Source organism: Cavia porcellus, unplaced genomic scaffold (genome assembly GCF_034190915.1).
Source record: "Cavia porcellus strain 051 isolate PalLab524CR breed Dunkin Hartley unplaced genomic scaffold, mCavPor4.1 scaffold_14, whole genome shotgun sequence".
NCBI classification, from domain to species: domain Eukaryota; kingdom Metazoa; phylum Chordata; class Mammalia; order Rodentia; family Caviidae; genus Cavia; species Cavia porcellus.
Window position 1 is genome coordinate 7,296,883 of NW_026947497.1, and position 21,513 is coordinate 7,318,395.

General features: G+C 41.3%; 1 long non-coding RNA gene across 1 annotated transcript; it reads right to left on the reverse strand.

Moving 5' to 3' along the window:
• Positions 1–263: 263 nt before the first annotated feature.
• LOC134470374 (uncharacterized) lies at positions 264–21,208 on the reverse strand. Its single transcript, XR_010039224.1, has 4 exons — positions 21,116–21,208; positions 10,885–11,023; positions 2,929–3,107; positions 264–1,730 (listed from the first exon to the last, which is right to left on the reverse strand). It is a non-coding gene; the product is annotated as an uncharacterized LOC134470374 (long non-coding RNA).
• Positions 21,209–21,513: the final 305 nt, after the last annotated feature.

Below are 21,513 nucleotides of genomic sequence, written 5' to 3' on the forward strand. Positions count from 1 at the left end.
CCAGAAACTCAGGGAGTATTTCTCGAATTAAATTGGATATAAGTGGAAAGAAAACAAATTTGAACACAACTTTTCCCTTCTTGATCCAAATTTAAGACTATTTGGGTCCGAGGGAGGATTATGAACTATCATATCATTTTCAAAGTTACAAAATTTCCTGTAATGGCTAAATCTTAGAAATAATGATCACCAATTAAGGAATGGGTAAAAAAAATGTGTTTTTTTAAATATAACAGAATACTATTAAGTAATAAAGAAGGATAAGCTTGAGACTTTTATAGTTAAAAGTATGAGACTTGAGACAATTCTGTTAAGTGAAATAAATCAGACATGTATGTGTAAACATCATATAGTCTCACCAGTGTGAGAAGTCGAATTAGTAAATAAACTCTAAATGAACAACAGATACTGTGAACTGGGAAGATGTTTAAAAGAAAAGAGAAACTGTGATGAAGAAGAGAAAGAAGAGAAAAAAATATATATGCAAGATAGTTAAGAAAGTTATACTGTGAGTTTCTCTTAGTTCATTGAAAAGTAAGATTTGTGCTAATATTGTTTGGAAAATATGCCCATATCTTGTACCCTGAGTAATTACTCTGAAGATAATAATATGCAATGTATTAATTATGTTAGTCTCCTAATATCTTGTTTTGAAATTGTTTTACTTTTTTCTTCTTAAAATAAAAAACAATTATACAAATTCCATGAAGAAGAATTTGAAAACAGCTGAACAGCTGTTATTAACAGCTACTTATTAACGTTAATAAATGTTTAAAGCACATATTCTAATCTAGAAGTTTCACACCTAAAGTTTTATTCTACACATAAAACTCATTTAGGTATGAAATACACAAATAAGGCCATGCGTCTTGTAACATATTTCCCCCTCAACTAACCACTATTGGAGCAAATCTAAGATTGCCATAAAGAAAAATGTAATCCAATGTTTAAAAATAACAAAGCATTTCTATAACTACTGGGAAATAAACAATGCCCAAATGCAGTAAAGAAACAGAAAGAAGTACGAAGGTGTTATATTCAGGAATTACAAGGAAAACGACTACATACAGGAGACATAATTTACAGTATTATTTTATAACGATCAACCAGTCAAATACAAAAGAAAGCACAGGAAATCTGTCCACACAAAGATACAAAGAATCCATCTGAGGGCCTGGATCCTGTGGCAACATTCTGCATGAGTCCAGCTGAAGACCTACAACCCATAGCAATGCCCCCCATAAGTCTAAGTGGAGGCCGGTACACCCCACAACAAGGACTCATGAAAGTCTGTTTCATGGATCTGTGCGAGCAAGGCCCAAAGTCAGTGGTGGCAGCCAGAAAGTTTGTGCCACTGGGATGAAGGGTTTGTCCAGGAAGTTGAGGGTTCCGCACTGAAACCAGGAAGCAATGCTCAAAGTTAGGACCAGAGCTCCCCCAAAGAGAACTGCAGCCATCCACAGTGAAAAACAAGGTCCCAAGTCCTCTGATGATGAGAACAGCCAAGTTCATATCAGGAAAGAAGCTCAACAAGCCCCTCCAGGAAAATTAGCAGCAACAGGAGAGCCAGCAGCACACTCTTCCTCTCCAGGTCTCCTTTTTATGTTGGTAGCAATCCTCACGTGGGCCATCCACACTCAGCACCACACTGATTCAGTTCAGCTGGTGTTACAAGGGGACCACCAGTTACCAATCCACCACAGAAGGTATGAAGTGAGATGTGTTTCCATCTGTGTTTTGAAAAGAAAAAAAGGAATATGAATATGTACATAGAAAATAGCTGGATAGATCTAAAAAGATCAGGTTATCGTGATTCCTCTGGAAAAAAAGCAAAACTGACTCCAGCATCACTGCAGGAAGAAAAAATACTTTTCACTGAAGTGTCTCTGGTACATTTAAATTTTAGTGTCGACCTATGTGTTGCCATTGAAATGTAAGTTTAAAAAAATATTTTAAGTATATTTTCCAAGAACGGAAATTCTGAGAGTAACAATCACGAATTCTATCAACTATGACTTTTCAACTTTGAAGAGAAAATCAATCGTAGTAAATGATATAAAACCAAACATTTGCTGACAGTGTGAGGACTGTTTTTAATCATACAATATGGGTAAAGGTGTCCCGGGCAAAACTAGACCTGCTGGGTTTCCTCCTGAATGAATGCAGTGGATTATCTCCAGCTTCTCGGTCTTCGCCCTCTCCCCCCTCCTTCTGTCCATCCTTTTTTGCTCCCCCACACACCTCTCCCTCTCATTTATTCTTTGAACAGTGTAGTAAATAGCCAATTGATTCCAAAAATGGCATCAGGGCCACAAAATGCAATGATTAAGAACACCCTTGCTTTGTACTTTTCTCGTTGCAGATATGCAGGCATACATCAGTTTCCCCACCACCAAAGTACATGTTTTTGCTTAAATAAAATCCATAGGGGGTGAGTATTCGCTGAAGGTGATGATTAAGTTCTGTCACCACTGCTTGAGCATCCGTTACTAGGAAGCCCATTTTTCACTGTGTGTCTCAAAACAGGCTTAGCTCTTTACCTACAGGAAGAAGAGCGCCAACCCCTCTGCTTCCAATATGCATACAAAGTCTCCATCCCAGAGCAAAGGCAAACGTGAGCGTGCTGACACAGAGTCGTCACACTCAGGATGTTCTTGAGATGCTCTGCATGCCAGGCTGCTCCTCCTTTGCCCTGTCCCACGAGGCTCTCGGTGTTCCCAAGGTAAGGTCAGTGAGAGGATAGGAAAAAAGGACGAGTCAGAACACAGAAGGCTTGCCCTCTCTCCTGATGGGAGGGAGGAAGGGAAGGAAGGAAGGAAGGAAGGAAGGAAGGAAGGAAGGAAGGAAGGAAGGAAGGAAGCAAGAGGCCTTGGCTGCAGGGCGTCTGTTTTATACCCTTGGGAGGCTGAGCATCGCGGGAAACCTCACCTCCTCATAGCTTATCTACGTGGTTTGTCTCAGGTGTTTGTGTTCTTGGGGCTGGCCTTGTCCAGTCCCATACAGCATCCATCTCCAGCTTCCGCCGCTCCCCACACTCCTCTGCTCCTTCTTGCTCTTTCCTGATACATGGTGATGCCTACTGAGAAGCTGAATCCAAACCAAATCATCTAGAAGAAAACACACAGAGAAGTACCTCCTGCCCCAAGGGCTCACCAAAGGAGTCAAATCTACAACTGACTGAGAGTAAGGGAGGCTTTTGAAACATTTTCGCATAAAGGCAGAGAATCTAATCAGATACTCATCAGATAGAGGAGGAAGACTGGCCCTCAGAAAGCAAGCGATGCTAAGGATTTATTACAAATACGGTTGTTTTAAGAAATTTTGACTGCAAGGTTTTCTACAAGATTTGTGACTGCATCAATTGGCCCAAAGACAGAGATCTCAACTTTCAGAAGAGAACTCCTGAGGGTCTACTACTTTTAACACTGGCCAGCTACTCTGTAGATCATCTGATGGTAGCAAAATTATGTTCATGAGAGGGCAGAGCAAGATCTGAAGACAAATTCCAATTACTTGTCGTGCTCATCCTTTTCCCTGAGGTCTCTGTGGCCCTCCAGCCCAGCTAGAGGATCCCATCCTAACCTTCCTTCTCTTTTGCATGTGCCCTCATTGACTTATCTTAGGTGTGCAAAATTGTCCTCCTTCCTAAAGTCTTGGATCCTCTCAGCCCTCTGGCTAACTCTAACTCTTGTGTGTGTGATCAAAATTCTCTCTACTTGTCCCAAGTATCCACCTCTTACCTAATATCTTGCTCACGGAAAGCCACTCCCTGTTCATTCAGTAAATATTCACCAAATAATCTGTGTCAAGCAGGGGTGAACTATGAAAACCTCCATAGTCAACAAAGACAAAAAAATGAGACCTCAAAGTAGCCAGAGTAAGAGCAAACCTCACAAAACCACCTCCCCACATGGCCTTCGTGATACTGGTTGGAAATTTGTTTCTCAGACTTCCTAATAGTATCAACTCTAGGCATCTCCATAAAAGTGAATCATCATATTTCTTATCTGTACTTGCACAATCTTATCGTTGACTCAGGATTCAAACATAGTCTTTACCAAGGAGGGTATTCACAAATACTTACAGCAAGCTCTCTAGAAAGACACAGGAGTGGGTTGTCTTTGAAAATAATAGGGTCTTAGCCCATCTGCTGCTGCTGTAACAGAATACCTGAAACTTGATGGCTTATAAAGCAAGACATATATCTGACTTATGGTTCTGGAGCCCCAGGAGCACAGCACTAGTAGCTAGTTGGAATCCAGTGAGGATCACTAGCTTCCCAGTATGGTGGAAAGAAAAAAACTCACAAGCACAGGCAAGAGAGGAAATTGGAGACCAGTTTCAATAAGAACCGATCCACTGCTGCACAAAAACCACCGATGCACTCATGCAGGCCCTGCAGCTCCGACCTGAGTGCCCTTTAAATGCTCACTTCTTCTCAACCCTATTACACTAGGGACCAAGCCCCAACACAAACTTTAGAGGGCACAAGCTACACTCAAACCATTGCTCAGACTGTAAGAACTATGACATGACTGCTCCTGCTCAGCATGAAGGGGACACAGCTGATCTGTCCTGCTGTTCCACCATCCACTGGGCCTACTAGAACAGGAAGAAGCCCCTGTCCAGATTAGGCTCCTTTCCAGCTACCCTGAGCCCCATGACCTGGCCCTTGTGGATACACAGGGCTTTGGTGAGGAACGTTTGTGGCAAACACTGCTGCGTGATGCACCGAGCATCCATCTCTGATGCCTTCTGCTCAGCTGCTGTGCCCCAGAAAGGTCTGGAAAATCACATACAGTCCCCTCTGTGTGTGCAAGGGGGACAGGTGCCAGGATCCCCGCCCACATCCAGGTCTTCAGCTGCTACAGTCCCTATATAAAGTAGCACAGTACTTGTATAGAACCTGCGCTCACCCTCCTGTATACCTCAGATCACCGTAGGTTACTCAACTGGACTTTAAATGCCACAGAGCTAATTATTGTTAGAGGAATAATATCAAAAATAAATGTGTGTGTGTGTGCTCAGTACAGACATGAATTTTCTTCATGTTTGGAATTCCTGCAGACTTTGTGGGTTGCACGGATACTGAGAACAACTGCTTCTTTTTCCCTGCATCCCTCGGAAGTGGACGTGATGAGGGGACACGTGTAATAAGATGGCAGAAAAACTTGCTGCCCTGGGAAAAGGTGGCTCCTGGAGAAGCTCTGCCATCCCCTCTTTTTTGCTCTGAACGTGAAGGTGATGTGCTGGGCAGTGAAAAGTGAGCCCATGTCCCAGCTTCAAAAGCCACAGTGTGCAGGACGGCAGAGCAGCAAGGGGGAAATAACCGTGACCTTGTTCTGGCCATCGCTCTTGCCCAGAACAACTCCCACCATACACCCTCCTGCGTGGGAAAAGCAATCCTGGGAGTTTCCTCGCTGTCGGCTGTCGGCTGGGTTTTGGGTACTCAGTAACGGCATGAGCTCAGAAATCAGGCAAATCAGAGCTGAAATCCAAACTCAGACCTTGGACACTGGTGCTCTCAGACACAAGAGTCCTCTCGTGGTTCCAGTGTCACCTCGGGCCCCTCCCACACCTTCACAGATGCCTTCAGTCCACCTGTGCTGTTTGTCATTAGAGCGCTTGGCTCTCCATCGGGGATCAGTGCATCTTGTCCCCGAATCATATTACTGCTCTTGTGATAAAAACATCTGTTAAGAGGAAGCACGTGACATGTGAGAGCAACGGAAAGGGAAAGACAGAGACCACACAGGGAGAGGCCACACTGGAATGCAGTATTGTAGGCCAAGATGCATTGGAAAGTGAGTGCTTAATAAACAGAAAGTAATAAATAACCTCCTCATTTCACAGTGGCACCTACCTGAATTTTGGGCCACTTAGAGGCTGGAGGCCCCTTGAATGTCGTGGGGTGAAATGGGGGTAGGGAACCCAGCCCAAAGAGGCAGCAGTGAGATGACCCCAACTCTGGTGAAAGGCATAGTACAAACTGAAGCCAGAAATGCACATCAGGATTAAGAGATGGAAAATCTGGAGGACAGATTAGGACATCCAAGGGAAGAAGGGTCCCAAACTACAGATAAATCTACTGTTCCCATCCCACGATCCCACACAGATTTTGGGAAATGTCTATCTGCTTTTGTCAATGTTAGCCCTGGGTAAGCAGGAAAAACAAAATGAAGCAAAATAAAATGAAATAGGACAGGCCAAGATGTTAGCCAGAGAATGAGGGCTTTGTGAACGCAAGCCAAAAGATCATATACTTAAGGATTTATGTGTGTATTCCTTGGTCAAAAAGATTAAAATCAAGGCCATTATGAGACTTCAGATGTATGCAGATTATCTCACAATTGTGTTAAGCAAAAGAAACAGTAAATACCATTCCCTGGAAAGCTCCAATTCTGTCACTGAGAAAAGACCACCATGAAGGCAATAAGATATACTATGATGCCCAATATGGATTGATTATCATCCTCTTTTTTTTTTTTTTTGAAGTCCTGTAAGGTCCTCAGTGTAGATTTTATTGGTTTTGTTCCGTATTGTTTTGATCAATTCTATTATACCTGGTGATATAGACAACTCAATTTGAAAATAGCAAGAGGCACAATGGTAACCACTTTTGATCACCTAGTATTTTATTTTTGCATCACGTGCTATGCCCACCCTTCTGTTCTGACTCTGTTTTGCTTAGTCACATTTGTTTTTATTCCCTTCAAAAAAGTAATAAGAACCATGAGAGTAATAAAACCCTAAAAGTCTAATTGTTACTGTAAAAAAGAGAGGAAAGTAAAGTGGACTAAGGGATATAACCGCAGGTATGTTCGAGAGTGGAGGACGGAAAATCATATAACTGAGCTTTTGTTGGATCATTGAACGGAACTGTCTCCAATTCCACTGTATGAATGTTCACTTTATATGCTTTAATTTAGTGATATGGACAACTGTTTCTGGGAAGATAATGTGTAGCCTGTTAACTGGTGATTTCGTACTGTATATATTTTTTTCCTAGAAATACTGTATTATTTGTACCCTTTTACTGAATTGTTTTTTTTATGTCCTTTCTTTTTTTTTTCTTCTCTTTAAATAAAAAAAAAAAACACCACAATAATCCACTTGATACAACCTGCTTTGCAGCACCGGAAATATCAAACCCTACACCTTTTTTAAAACTGATGGGGCCCTGCAGACCTGAGAGTTTCCATCATTAAAATCCCAAAGACTCCCTCTCTGCCACCCGCCTCGCTTCTCTAGAGCTGGTTCTATCCTCACTCAGAGACAAACTAGGAACTTGCATTACATATAAAATTCCGTCCCTTGTTCAACTCCTTGAACAACCTCTTAATTGTCTTTCCCATCTCACTGAGGTATACAAAATAAGGTAAGAATGTTGCTATCCAATACCATGCATAGAAGACCCTAAAAACTCCATTAAAAGATTTAATCACCAGATGTGGTCGCAAAACTGGACACAAAGTCAATGCCAAAAATGAATGGCATTCCTGTACACAAATAATAAACTCACTGAGAGAGAACTTGGGGAAACCACACCTTTCACAAAAAAAAAATGAAACATTTAGTAATGAATCTAACAAAGGAAGTAAAAGAGCTCTACACTGAAAATTATAGTGCTCTGAAAAAAAGAGATAGGAGAAAATATCAGAAAATGGAAAGATATCCCTTGTTAATAGGAGGAAGAACCAAATAGTGAAAACTGCCATACTCCCAACTTGTTACACAGATTTAATGCAATCCTAATCAAAATAACACCAGCACACCTCATAGAACTAGAGAAAACATTCCTAAAAATCCATTTGGAACCAAAAGACTAGCAAAAACAATCTGCGCAACAAAGGCAAAGTGAGTGGCATCACAATTCCAGACTTGCAATGATACTACAAAGCTACTGTAAGAAACACAGCATGGTACTGGCAAATAAACTGACCCACAGATCAGTGGGACAGATTAGAAAATGTACCCACAACTCCAAACACACTTGGCCACCTTACCTTTAACAAAGGAGCCAAGCATGTTTACTGAAAGATATTCTCTTTAATAAATGGCCCTGAAAAAACTGGCTTTCCATATGCTGAAGGCTAAAACTAGACCCATGTCTATCACCATGCACCAAACTAAAATCAAAGTTGATCAAAGATCTAAATATTTAAAAAGAATTTTGTTAAAAATGGTAACTAACATTTACATATTAGTCAGTCTTCTAAACCGTTCAAGCACATGATCACTTCACTGATAGGTTAAAAATCTGTTTTAGAAATGAGAAATAGAGGATTCAGAGATTAAATGACTTGCCTAAAACAAAGCAGAGTCAACTAAAGTTTCTACTTAACGTATCCTATAAATCACCATTCCCACTACTCAGATACAATATTCAACACCACGAGAGGAAGGTGACCCTAAGGTCACGCCTGCAGGACCCCTGGGACACTGCCAGAAGTGTCTCAACCCAGCCCCAGGGCGGCTCTTGAAGCTGATCACATGGATACTCCATCTAAACTGCCACAGCTACTGGCCACAAGACCAGCATTCTGAAGGTGGCCTTTCAGTGACAGCTTCACCTTTAGGAACATCCCAGGAATGTTTCTCGCTCTTCACTAAGGACTTAATAAATTACACGTATCAGTGTGTCACAGATGGGTAATTCAGTAAGGAGGGGCTTTGTGAAAACCTTGTCATCTTAATATAAACAATAACTTTCTTATACACTCAAGAATATCTTCTACTGGTTTCCTATGAATTTTCTTATTTTGCTAATGTGCCCCTTTCTTTAATATAATACATTGGGGCTGGGGGTTGGCTCAGTGGTTGAGCTCTTTCCTTGCATACATAAGGCCCTGAATTCGAGCCCTAGCACCACAAAATATATATACAGATATAATACAATATAATATAATAAATATATATTTTCTACCAATCTGCCCCCAAAATCTGGGCCCCAGTAGCTATCCAACCTTCACTTACTGTCTCAAGATTACTACTGTGTGAGAGAAAGAGATAAGGAAATGGAGTCTGTTTTCTATGGAATTCGATCTTTTTTTAACTGAAAATGCCCGTGTTGCAAGCCCAGCAGGTGGCCTTCCCACTCCACTACCTCTCAGAGCAACAATTTACAGAGCTGGGAGCGAAGGTAATGACCGCAGCACAAATGTCTGACACAAGTGCCAATACGCTTCAAGCCAGCCCCTTGTCATGAAGTCATAGATGAGGAAGAAAAACAAACTTCAGAATTTTCTAATGAAGTACAAATATATAACTGGGTAGGGCAAGTGACAGCTCAGTACAGTACTTAAAAGCATTTCCCATAGAGGAAGGAAATATCTTTTGTTAAAATTGTTTTAAAAAAACATTCACAGCAATCAGAGCTGTGCAGTATCTGATACATCCTACCTAACTCAAGGTCCCAAAGATTTCTCCTCTGTTTCTTTTGGACTGTTTCTAGTTTTAATTTTATTACTTATACCAATGATTCATTTTTGACTAAGTTGGCTAAGGGTGTCATTTTTTGTGTGGATATATAAAATTTTTCAGGTCCCTTTTAGAAAGGTCTCAGTGGTCTAAAACAAGATATCAGCAGGGCTGTGCTCCTCCCAGGCCCTAGGGGAGAATTCACTTTCTTGGTGCCATAGTTTGAGTCTTTGATGCTTCTGAAAGGGCCTTGTTTTGAAGCCTTGGTCCTGGCCTTTGGCACTTCTGGAAGGGGTAGAACATTCAGGAGGTAACTGGGAGCGTGCCTTCTAAGCGAAAAGGGGGACCCAGTCTCTGCTTTCTTGACCACTGTGGGACACTCAGACATCCTCGACCCAGCAAACCTGCTGTGACACATCATAATGCCAAACGCCCAAGCTGACCATGGACCGAAACCCATGAGCCAAAATAGACCTTTCCTGCTTTTTTAGTAATCTCAGGTATTTTGTCACAATAAGGGAAAGCGACTCACACACTTGCCTTCTTTATCATCCAGAGGCTACTCTGAGCTCAGGGGACGTTCTTCCATTTTCAGCCAAGTCTGTTTCATATCGTCCTCTCTCTGATTTCCTCATGCTCCTCTCTTCCACTTACAACAACTTTTCTGAGTAGATTGAGTCTTCCTGGATAATCTTAGGTCATCTCATTTCAGATTCCCCTAATTAGCAAACTTAATTCCATTAACGTCTTTGCCATGAAACCTACCACCTCCACCAGCTCTTGGCGTTAGACGTGAGCACCTTCAAGATGGACACTATTGATCACACATGTTTGCTAAAATTCATATTTTCCTGCTCTATAATCCTTTTCCATCCTTTATGAGTGGTCTATTACTTTTGTCATCATTTCACCCCTTAGAGATTAACTGCTTTTCCCTTTACAAGTCACACTTTTCTTATGAATAATGTCTTGCTTAAACATATGAAAATTAACATGTGTCACAATGTACAACAAACTGTGTATTTAATTTTATAGAAGCTTCCTAACATGTAGCCTTTCATGCACAAGTTGACACAATCTGCTCTTATGAAATTCCTAATTTTAAATATATCTGACTGTGCAAGACCAAAATAATGATTAAATGACTATTTACTTGGTATTTCCTGTGTACTAGACATTCTGTGAACCACTCATTACCGTGCTCAATCATTATGATAAATGCTGGAAGGTAGGTTTGTTAACCGCATTAGAAAGCAAGGTCCTAAGAGGGGAGGGAGACTGTAAATATCTTTTCTACAGCATAAAGCAGCCAATTTACTGCCCGCTTTTTGTATCCATGATGTCACCCTGCTGTGACCCTACACCAGAGTTCCACGAACAGCTTCTCTTGCTAGATATCTAGAGGTCAGAACCCTTATTTTTAGACGAATCTAAAGCCAGCCCTTGATCTGTGTATAACCACACCTTTGATCTTTATTAGCCGGCTTTGTGCTGCAGTGACAAAGGATCACAAAACTTCCGTGGCCTTCAACAGTGAAGAGCAATTTCTTCTGCACTTTGAGTGGGCACCACAGGCTGCGCTGATCTGGAATGGTCTGCTGTTCTGGAAGGGGAAGAACAAAGATGGGAAAATTTGCAATCATTCTCCAAACTTCTGCATGAAAGAAGCAGAAATACAATCATCCATTTCACTTACTTTCTTTAGGCACGAGGTCAAGGGCAAGGGATGTCCATTAAACTAAAATGCATAATCCTCACTCAGAAAAGGGTCACGTGAGTGTGGAACAGGAATAAAATCTGTCCCAACCCTACCACTTCATCTTTCCATTCTCCTGGCTGACTCCGAGCCCTCACACTCAGCGCCTTTCTCCACTGGTTTTTCTAACTCTCCAGCTCACCCTACATCTGTCCTTTGTCACAAGGTCCTCCTCCCTGTCTCAGGGCTTTCCAGGTGCAACATCTGCTAAATGAACCCCTTCAGTTAGGTCTGGGGATTTTCCCCTATAAATGGCTCTAGCAGAGCCCCGGCGTCCAGGGATCCACTTCTCTGGCATTAGTTTACATACATATTTCCTGAATTTACTGAACGACTTGAGTCTGAATCTCAAAAGTACATTCCATACTGCACGGCAGATAGTCTCTCTACATGCTAAAAATGCACTCTGCTTCCACACAAAATTCACTGAGAGGAAAACACTTTCGGAGCATAGTTTCCCCTCTAATTTCTTGCACCTGCCCATGTTACAGTCATTATCAGACATGTGAGGAGAAGTTGCAGGATTATGACCCGTGCTTTTCATTTCTATGTAAAATGGAATAAACGTGCTCTGCGTTACAGAGACTGCCGTCGTTTTTAACACTCATTTTAAAATGAGTTGTGCCTTTGTGTAAGTCTGTATAGTCATTTTAAAATAATGTATACTATAACCTGATCTGCTTATGGTGTTCATATAAAACTGTTTTAAATTATACAGTAAATTTTCCATCTCACAGGGAAAAAAATGTAAACAATTTTGTGAAAGGATTCCCAGTATAGCCTCAAAATTTACATTTATCAACAGCCATGAGATTGTTAGACATCTTGGAAAATGGGAAGTCAACTCTTTGGTATTTCTCCTAAGATTTAAGTCCATGCTCCCCTCTCCTATTAAATGCTCACACTAGGATGTCTATTAATCGTCTCAAACTTAATGTGTCAAAGGACACTGACCATTTTCTGTCGATGTTCACCCTTCCCACCTGCTCTCCAGTGCCATCCAAAGTCCCTCTGCACCTCCCACACTGTTAAAATGTGCCGTTGCCCAAGCACCCTGGTGCACGGCACCAACATGGGTGTCCTATGGATTTCCCAGTGCCTCTTCTTTTTTATTGATTCTGTCTGAGCTCTTAATCTTGCACACCTCTCAAAGCTGCCAACAGTTGCTATGTCTACTCCGTGTCCTGCTTTTAGACCTTGCTAAGTCTTCTGAGGCACCTCCTCTTGAATGTATTTTTCATGCTCAGCTGACACTGAATTTGTGAACTGCAGATCTCTTTAATACACTTTACCACTTAAAATGCTGCAATGATACCAACTATTTCTCCAAACCTACTGCGGGAGTCATTCTAAGCATGGTCCATACACCAGTCCACTGGGTTCTCACAACAGCCTTGCAACAGAGGTACTGCTAGTACCTACAATTAGATCTGAGAATATCTATGCACAGAGAGGACAAATGGTTTGCCAAAGACACACACAAGTATCCAGCCTCAAGTTCAAGGTCAGAAAGTCCACTCCCAGGGCCCACCTTCTTAACCATGACTCTGTATTATATTTTATGTTTCTGTGTCTATTTATTCAGTCCGCAAGGATGATGGCCCCTTTCATCTTCAGGATAAACTACAAAGGCACACAAGGAAGGCCCTTTGTGGTGAGTCTCATCCGTCTCCCTCCCTTCTTCTTTCTCCCCTTTTCTGCTGGCCTGGGTGTCGTTCAGCTCTTCTGTCTGCTCCGTGTGTCTCACTCTGTTAAGACTCCCCAATGCCTTGTGCTTTCGCTTATGCTCTTCCGGCCCCTGAGATATTCTTTTCTCATCCTCCTTTCTTATGAACAAATTCAGTGTCACCTCCTCCTCCATACATGGTCCCAGGTGCCCCTCTTCTGGGTGCTCTTGTGTCATGCGCACCACACACTGTACCTTTCTGGCATAACTGGTGTAAAGTGCTTGTCTACTTGTTATGGGTGTGTACTCTACAGCTACTTGAGGGCAAGAACTGTCATGTATTTGTGCAATATAAGAACTTAAAAGAGTGCTGGACACAAAATGTTCAAATATAGGTAGATAAATAGATGGGTGCATGGAAATAACCCTTGGAGGTGCATTGCTCAGCAGGTGAGGCAAAATACAGAACACTCACAACTTATAGGAGCAGGAATTTATTCTGGTTCTTGTTTCTGGTCTGTAGTCAGCAGCCTCCAAGCCAGGAGGATGGCCAAGGGGTGAGGCAGAAGGAACGGGGCTTGATTCAGGATGGTCATGTAACAGAGAAAGGAGCTGGGCACAAAGATATACCATCCCCAGTGACAGTTTCTACCAGGGCCTCTCCTAAAGCACATCGAACCCTGAACCCACCCCAGGGTACATCCTGTATTCAGTGACCCCAGGACTCAATCTTCTTCTTAAAATTTAGATCTAAATCATAGTAAGCCCTTAAAATGTGGCTACTCCAAATCCAGATGCACTTGCCAGAAGCATAAAATATATACAAGATTTTTGCATAACAAAACATTGAACACTTCAGGAATAGTTTTCTTTTAATTATATATGTTGCAGCAAGCACCCCATGTCACAGAACTGAAGACTGGGTGTCATTATTTTGTAAGATATACCAATGGAAACTGGATCATTAGGGATAGCATGGGACAGCAGTGAAATATAAATCAAGAAACCACTCAAGGGCTCACACAGCCACCAGCCTGTGCTTGCCACGATGTCTGGCACACAGCCAGTGTTCAGTTAATAGCTGTAGGATAGATGGGTTAAGCAAAGCCAGGTAGGTCCACACACTGGGAAAAAAACAACGGAGTTTAGTTAGTGAATTAGAAAGGGCTGCTTAAATCTGACACATCCTTAGCCTCTGTTAGCATCCAGGTTCTTTAGTTTAGGGTTCTTAGGGGAGCTGTTGCAGCCCAGGTAGAAGAACATACTCTGACACTGGGTTCACTCAAGCAAATGTGAACTTGGCTTCAAGATGTAGACTTTCCATCCATAGCTCTTTTTCTTAGTCTAAGATTGTTTTTATTACCATTTGTTTAGTGTTGCCTTGTTATGCTTATTTTGAGGCCCAAAACCTAAACACACATATGGTCTGACTGGAATTCTTGAGCTCAGTAAAACCTAACTCCTCCTTGGTAGAGGATTCTCTCCTCCTCATATTACAGATTTGAGGATTGCCAAAAGTTGCCCAAGGAGTGGGTTTGGAAGCCAAGCCTAAATCCTATTTGCAGACTTCAATGGGGTCTTTTTTCACTAAGCCAAATTGAGAGTGCTATTTTGTACGAATGCAAATTCAGAGACAGCATGAATGCTAATCTCACCGGTGGAGTTACAACAGGCAAGTGAGCCTAAAATTTATTGACATCTAGCAAAGTGTTAGGGCTGGGACTCATCTAGGTCAGTGTGGCACCCCTCCCTAGACCTTTCACCAAGGAGCAGCCAGGCAGCCTCAAAGGAACAGGTCAGGCTGGAAAGAACAAAATTATCACCCTTCTAGGCTCTGTGACATGAAAGCCTTTAGATCTTTCCTAACAAAGCCCATTAAAGGGGTCCTAAGCCCTCGGGGCTGAAAAGAAACGTGACATTTGGCTGTATTCAATAATGATTTGCTTCTGCGCATTTGTTTGCCATTATTTTCTGTGCCCTTTTGTAGGATTTGCGCTGAGATTTCCCTTATTGACAAGCCAACATGAATTCATTGTAAATTCTTTTGATGATTAATACCTTTTTGAATAAAATACAACATAGAGGGGAATGGGCATAAGAAAAAAATAGAGGAGTTGCATTCAATTAATCATATTTTTGTCCATATAAAATTGAGAGCACAAGATTAGTAAAGCCAGGGTAAGGAAAAAAGTATGTCAGGAATATGGTTTTGATTACCTGGACTTCTTTCATTCAAAAAATAACAAAGATGTGACAAGTACCATGCTTGACTCTATGAAGGTAGGTTATAGAGTATTGAATAACTGACCAGTAACTCTGGCTGAATGTATATTATGATTAATGTTCAGTCATCCCCTAATTAACAAATTTAAACAACTGAGTATTGTAAATCTGGCTGAGTAACCTACCTTCATTTTAAAGTTGTCTTCCTGAACTTAACAACTAACAAGGAGAAGAGCTAAATGAGTTGACTTTGGAACATAACAAATTGGTCCCAGAAATACAGTGGCTTAAAACAACCACTAATTTAGCTTGAGACCGTGGTCCAGTTTGGCTGACATCTCCTGGGTCCTTTCATGAGCCCGTGTTTACCTGGTAAGTCTAATGGCAGTGACAAGACCTAAGATCTCTTACAAAGGTATCCAGTAATTGATAGGTTACATGCAGGATATCACTGAGTATGACAGTCACTTTTTCATTCTCACTACCTGAGATATTCAGTTATAAGAAAGAAAAGTTTGTTTTGGCTAATGTTTTCAGGCTACAGTCCATGGTCACAGGGCCCATTGTCTTTGGGCCTGTGGAAGGGCAGTATATCATACAAGAAGTGTGTGGGCCAGCAAACTTCCCACTTCATGGGGGCTGAAAGGCAAAGAGAGGCAGAGGAAGGAAAATCCTATCTGAGGGAAATCTTACCCTAGAAACAAAATTCTAACAAACAACAGAGAAATCAAAGGGAGAAGATCTTATCAAAAGAGTGAAGCTATGGACTACAAGAAATTACAAGTGAACAATTGCAGAAAACTTTTAGAATATAATAAAAACATCAAATCCAGAGTAAGAGTTTAAGGTAAATGATGAAGCATTACAATAACAAGAAATCCAAACAAAACATAGATAATGAAAACAAAATAATTTTAGAATTAAATAATAGATTTCAAACAGCAATGTGTTCAGTAGGCACCTCTGGGTAACTGAGTGTGGGCACAGGGAAAGCTTGATATGAGAAGAGACCCCTGCCTTCCTTCAGGGAGAAATCAATGAATGAGAGAAGCAAACGCAATCATTGATGGATGATTGCCAAATATGAACCAAAAAGTGCAATATACGGGATCAGGTTTTTAATGAATGATGTCATAAAAAAAGAAACTTCTGAAATGAAGAAAAATTGAATTTTGCATTGGAAAACGAATGTAATTTACTCTATAAGTTACTATAAACTTATATACTTTAACAATTTGTGAGGAATGAACCCAAGCTTAAAGTAAATCATGGACAAGAATAACATCACAGCATGGCCTCAAATTTTTCCACGGCAATATGCTATAGAAGAAGACAATAAAATATTATACACAAAATTCTGAGGGAAAGGAAGTATGATTTAATATTACAATTAGTTTAAATGGCATTCAGGTATCAAGGCAATAAATAGCAATCATTTCTAAATATGACACAACTTGGAGGATACATAATTCATTAGTCTTCAGAAAACCACTTGAAAAATATGAATGTCAAAAAAAAATTCAGCAGGAAGACTTTGGAATAGCAAAGTCCTGTGTTTTAGTTGCTTTTCTTGTTGCTGAGAAAACAAGACTCTCAAAGTTAAAGGAGTAAAGGTTTATTTAGTTCACAGTTTATAGAGGTTTCAGTTAATGGTTGGTTTCAAGGCAGGGTGACATTACAAAGGTGCATCACAGACGAGAAATATGCAGGGAGAAGACAGGAGGCAGCAAGCAGCTAGTGACAAGCAACAGCGACTCCCTTTCTGTCTCTTGTATGTTATCCGGGCTACCTACCCTTAGGACATGTAGCACTCACACCCAGAGAGGGGCAATCTTAATCCTTGAATTGCACCATGAATCAATCCCAGCACCACATCCTTGATCCCAGCAGGACACACCCTAGATGCAGCCACCTCCAAAAAGCCCCACCTATGACCACATGAGGCATTGGGGGGACATCCAGCCATAAGCCATAACACCCTAGTAGCAGTACAAAATGTAGAATTAGTTTTTAAATTCCTATGAGAAGCATATTAACTAAGACAAATGACCTTAAGGGATGCTTAGCCCTTGAAGGGACAGTGGCTATGATAGACACTGCATACGATATTCACAAATGACCAGTTCTATTGAGGAGAGACAATTGCTATTGCATAAAGTTAAAGCTAAGAATTTAAATTCCTTTTAAAAGCACAAAATCCAGCCTCTTCCCATTTTTTTCCTATTTTCTTGATCTATTTTTATTATAATTATGAACATATATTAATTGTGCAAATTACTAAATTTCATGTGACATTTTCCTTCACGCCTATAACATGCTTTGATCAGACTATCTTCTTCTACACCTGAGGAAAACCTTTCAGGACAAAAATATTGCTTGCTAGTGAGATGTATATCTTTTGTATTTATCTGTATTGCTTGCGAGTGTATCTGCATATCCATGTATGTAAATATACATATATATATATATCACAGACATGAAGTTTTATGATTTGTTTGTATCTGCATTTAATTTGGTTTTCTTATTCAAATTACATATAAACTTTTATCAAAATTGTACCTGTAACATGATCTCATTTTTGTGGAAATATTTCTATCTTTTTTTTAATATTTATAGGACTAAAAATATATATATATATATTAAATGTGAATGACATTTGCTTTGGGGTGATCATGATGACTGAATTTTTTCAATCTCTTTCACCTTAGCTGCACTGGTTGAGCCCATAGTATGAGCACACATCAAGTTTGTAAAAGTATATGATGATTCTTTTTCCACCAAAACAATGAAAATTGGGAGCAAATAAAATACACAAAAATCAACAGTTGTTTAACGTTGGTTACTTTCCTGTAAATCTGTTAAATTTCTAAACTTCACTTTTTGTTTTAAGCTGGAAGTAAAAAGAGATATGAGTCACAAAAACAAAGTCTTGTGGACTTTTTAAAACCAGTTTTGTGGTTCTCTGCTGTTATGTGCTCAGACCCCACTATAAAAACTTCAATTACAGTGAAGTCACAAGCAGCTATAAGAAGGTGCAGGAATATGTAGAAGAAAACAGTGACCCCACAGTCAGCGTCCACTGGATTTGGTATTGAACTGCAAGCCATGGGCAACAGAAGACTCGAGTGGCAGAGCAGTTGTGCAGAGGTAAGGTCCACCATCAGGAGAGAGTGCGGGGCGGCAGGGCCTGCCTGCGTGGAAACAGCTCCTCCGCTTCCAGCCTCTGCCACCGCCCTGGTTAGAAGTCCTGCTAGAGAATACCTGACTCTATGAGAGGCAGAAACGCGGTTTCAACCAAGCTCGGGGCTGAGACTTTGAATGAGTGGAGTTCTAGAAATCTTTGAAAAATTCAAGCTCTCGAAGCAAGTCCTGCATGAGACAGTAAGAGTATCATTCTTTATGGTGAAGAACTGCAAAGTCTAGGATATAAACTACCACAAATGCTTCTGCATGGTCAAAAGAAACCACAGGAATACAAACGCACTTTGTATCTGACCATAAGAAACTGTGATGAATCCTCTCTTCCAAGGCAGGTGCTGTGTGCGCATGGCCTCGCATAATCCTCTACGGCAGCAGGCATTGCAGCAGGCATTGCTAACTCAGTTTCCCAGAAAAACTGTAGAGAAACCAAGCAACTCACTGAAGGTAACACGAATTCAGTAAGGACCCAGAACCAAGGAGACAGGACTCCAGAGCCGTGCCCTACCTCTTAATATTAGAAGCCAGTGTTTTATATACCTTTAATTTTACTATTACATGCTTGCAATATATAATGATTACATTCATCATGGGGAGCTGGTACGTGGACATAAAACATCTTAACTGTAAGCAAAGAAATTCTCATTACTTCATCGTGTGACAAAACTGGGAAACCTCAGGCTAGAACCCCAGGAACACGCCAAGGTTCTTTCTATTATAATTAATCTGGACTCCATTCCATGCTTAAGGTGGGGTTTTGAAATGTATGACTCAAAAATAATTAAATTGTGGTTTTGAAAAGTATTTAATTTAGCCAAAGCAGGGGCCGATCCTGATGACAATGAATGATATTGATGAAATGGTTTTTCTGTAATCAAAAATAATCTTGATGAAATCTCCGCTGATTTTGACAAAAGGACTTTAAACACATCTGATGTTTGTTTTAATAGAGCTAAATATCAACACATTCCCTTTAAACTCCTTCCAGACAGTCTATTAAAAAAGACATATTTCCAAAAGAAAAATAAGATCCCATTGTACAGCCAAACTATAAATGAGCACATATTGGTCAAATCTGCCATGGAAACACTGGAGATACTTTTGAAAATCATTCTTTTCCATAATGGAGAAAACAATGCATCTATGAAAAAACACTTCTGAGAAACCACTGTACCTGAAAGCAAGGGTTTTCATTTTTCAGTATTTTAGCATATCGTGATATGTCTTAGGGACCACCCCGTCCCGGCATAACGCCTAGGAACTTGACGTCTTTCTCCGTTCTTATCTGGAGATACATTCTGTGACCACTCAGCTATAATTTCGCCTTCCTGTCCTGTTCTTTCCAGTGACATTCAGCCACAACCCTGTGCCCAGGACAGTGAGCAGGCATTAACTAGTGCTCATTGTTAGGGTGAAGATGACATGCATTACCCACCACGTAGGGTTACTTTAAGTTTCCACATGTTTAGGTTTACAGCAAAATTACACCAGAAGTAAGGACTGTCACACACACACCCCAGGCCCTGCCACTGCCATCATCCTGTACTACAATGGTACATTCAACACAACCCAATCGAGGGACCTTCATTGTTACACCAAGGTCACTCGGAGTCCTAGCTTCTCCTAAATGGCATCTTATTGGACATATCTAGTGTCTAAATGGCATGTTGCACAGTTGTCCTCTGGCATGGAGTGACTTCCTGTACTAAAGTCCCCATCACTGGGTTTGACATCAGATTCTATCACCGTCTACCCCAGCATTCAGTCCACTTTGCCCTAACCCACTGCAGCCCCCACTGCCCCCTAATCCTTAGTCTGCCTCTTTGGGCTGTCATAGAGGTTGGGACAGACAGTGCACGGCCCCTTCAGACCAATGGCTTTCGCTTAGTAATACAAGTTAACATTTCCCGATTCTTTTGTGGCTGGATAATCCATTTCTCGTTAGCCCTGAATAAGGTTCCTGTGGTGGCTGATTGATTGCCAGCCGGAGAGAGGGCACCAAGCTGAACCGAGGCAGCATGGTTCTGGGTGTGGAAAACCCATTTTAAGGACTGTCATTGTCCTAACCGTTTCAAAGGAAAACAGGAGGGAAGCATTTCCACTGATTTCCCCTGGCAGAGCTTGGCTGGGGCTGATTTTCCTTGAAGGAGCTTTGGCTGTAAAGGAGCTCCTGCCTTCACCTGGGCCTTGGGCATCGCCTCCTGGCTTCCGGCTACGGACTCCTCGGCATCCAGCACTGACCCCTCAGCCTCCAGGGCAGATACCTCACCTCCTGATGCGGATTCAAACAGACACTGCCATGGGCTCCAGGCGCTTGGTTGGAACCTTCATGTCTCCAGCACGTGGACAGATCTTTTGCCCTCATCTACCTGTGACTCAGTGGGTGGTCACAGTAGGCCAGTCTCATGTGTTTCTGTGCCCTGCATTACATCTGATTCAGAGCACGTGCTGTCTTTCACAGAGCCTCGCCCAGCCCTGAACGTTCTAGTAAGCACTAACACAGCTCCACTGTTTGCATGTATGACAGTTTCTTCGTGGACATATTCTTTAAGATACATTTTTTAAAAAAATACTGTGCCCTTATATCAATAATGCAGTTGTTCAAGTATATCTCAACATTTTCAGCTTGATTGTGTTTTACGGCTTGTTTTATGGGTCACGGAGACCTACTGGTCTCTCTTTTCCTGCCTGTCTCTCTCTCCATATATATATGATCTCACCAGTCCGAGGACATTATAAAAGTATGCGGCGACACTAGCTGGGACAGGGCCAAGTGTCACAGCCACAGTGGGCAGCTTGCACCTGCTATCTCAGAGTCCTCACATGACTTGAACTTGATGTCAAATACTTACTTCCTTCACAGAGAGACCGTGAGTCAGAGAATTTCCAGACAAGTAAATGTTTCTTTTTTTCTCGCCTCTGAAGACCAATCAGTGTCAAACTCAACCCACACACTGAAATTTTGAAAAGAAAAAGACAAAACATCTGTTTAAATTTTCTCTTTGGTTTGGGCCCACCCCAAACCAAAGACTGACTATACCCTTAATGAGCACCAAACCAACATTTTGGGATCAGGGTACCACTGGCTGCTCTCTGATCTTCCTGGCCAGACATGAGCGAGCAAAACTGAAGGACTCCTCTCTCAAAGAACCCCAGGGTCTCCAGACATTGGAATGAGAAATGTGACTCGCTTTGCTAATTTTTCCTGTGTTATTGTTATGTTGCAGCATATATCATTTCTGGGAGAATC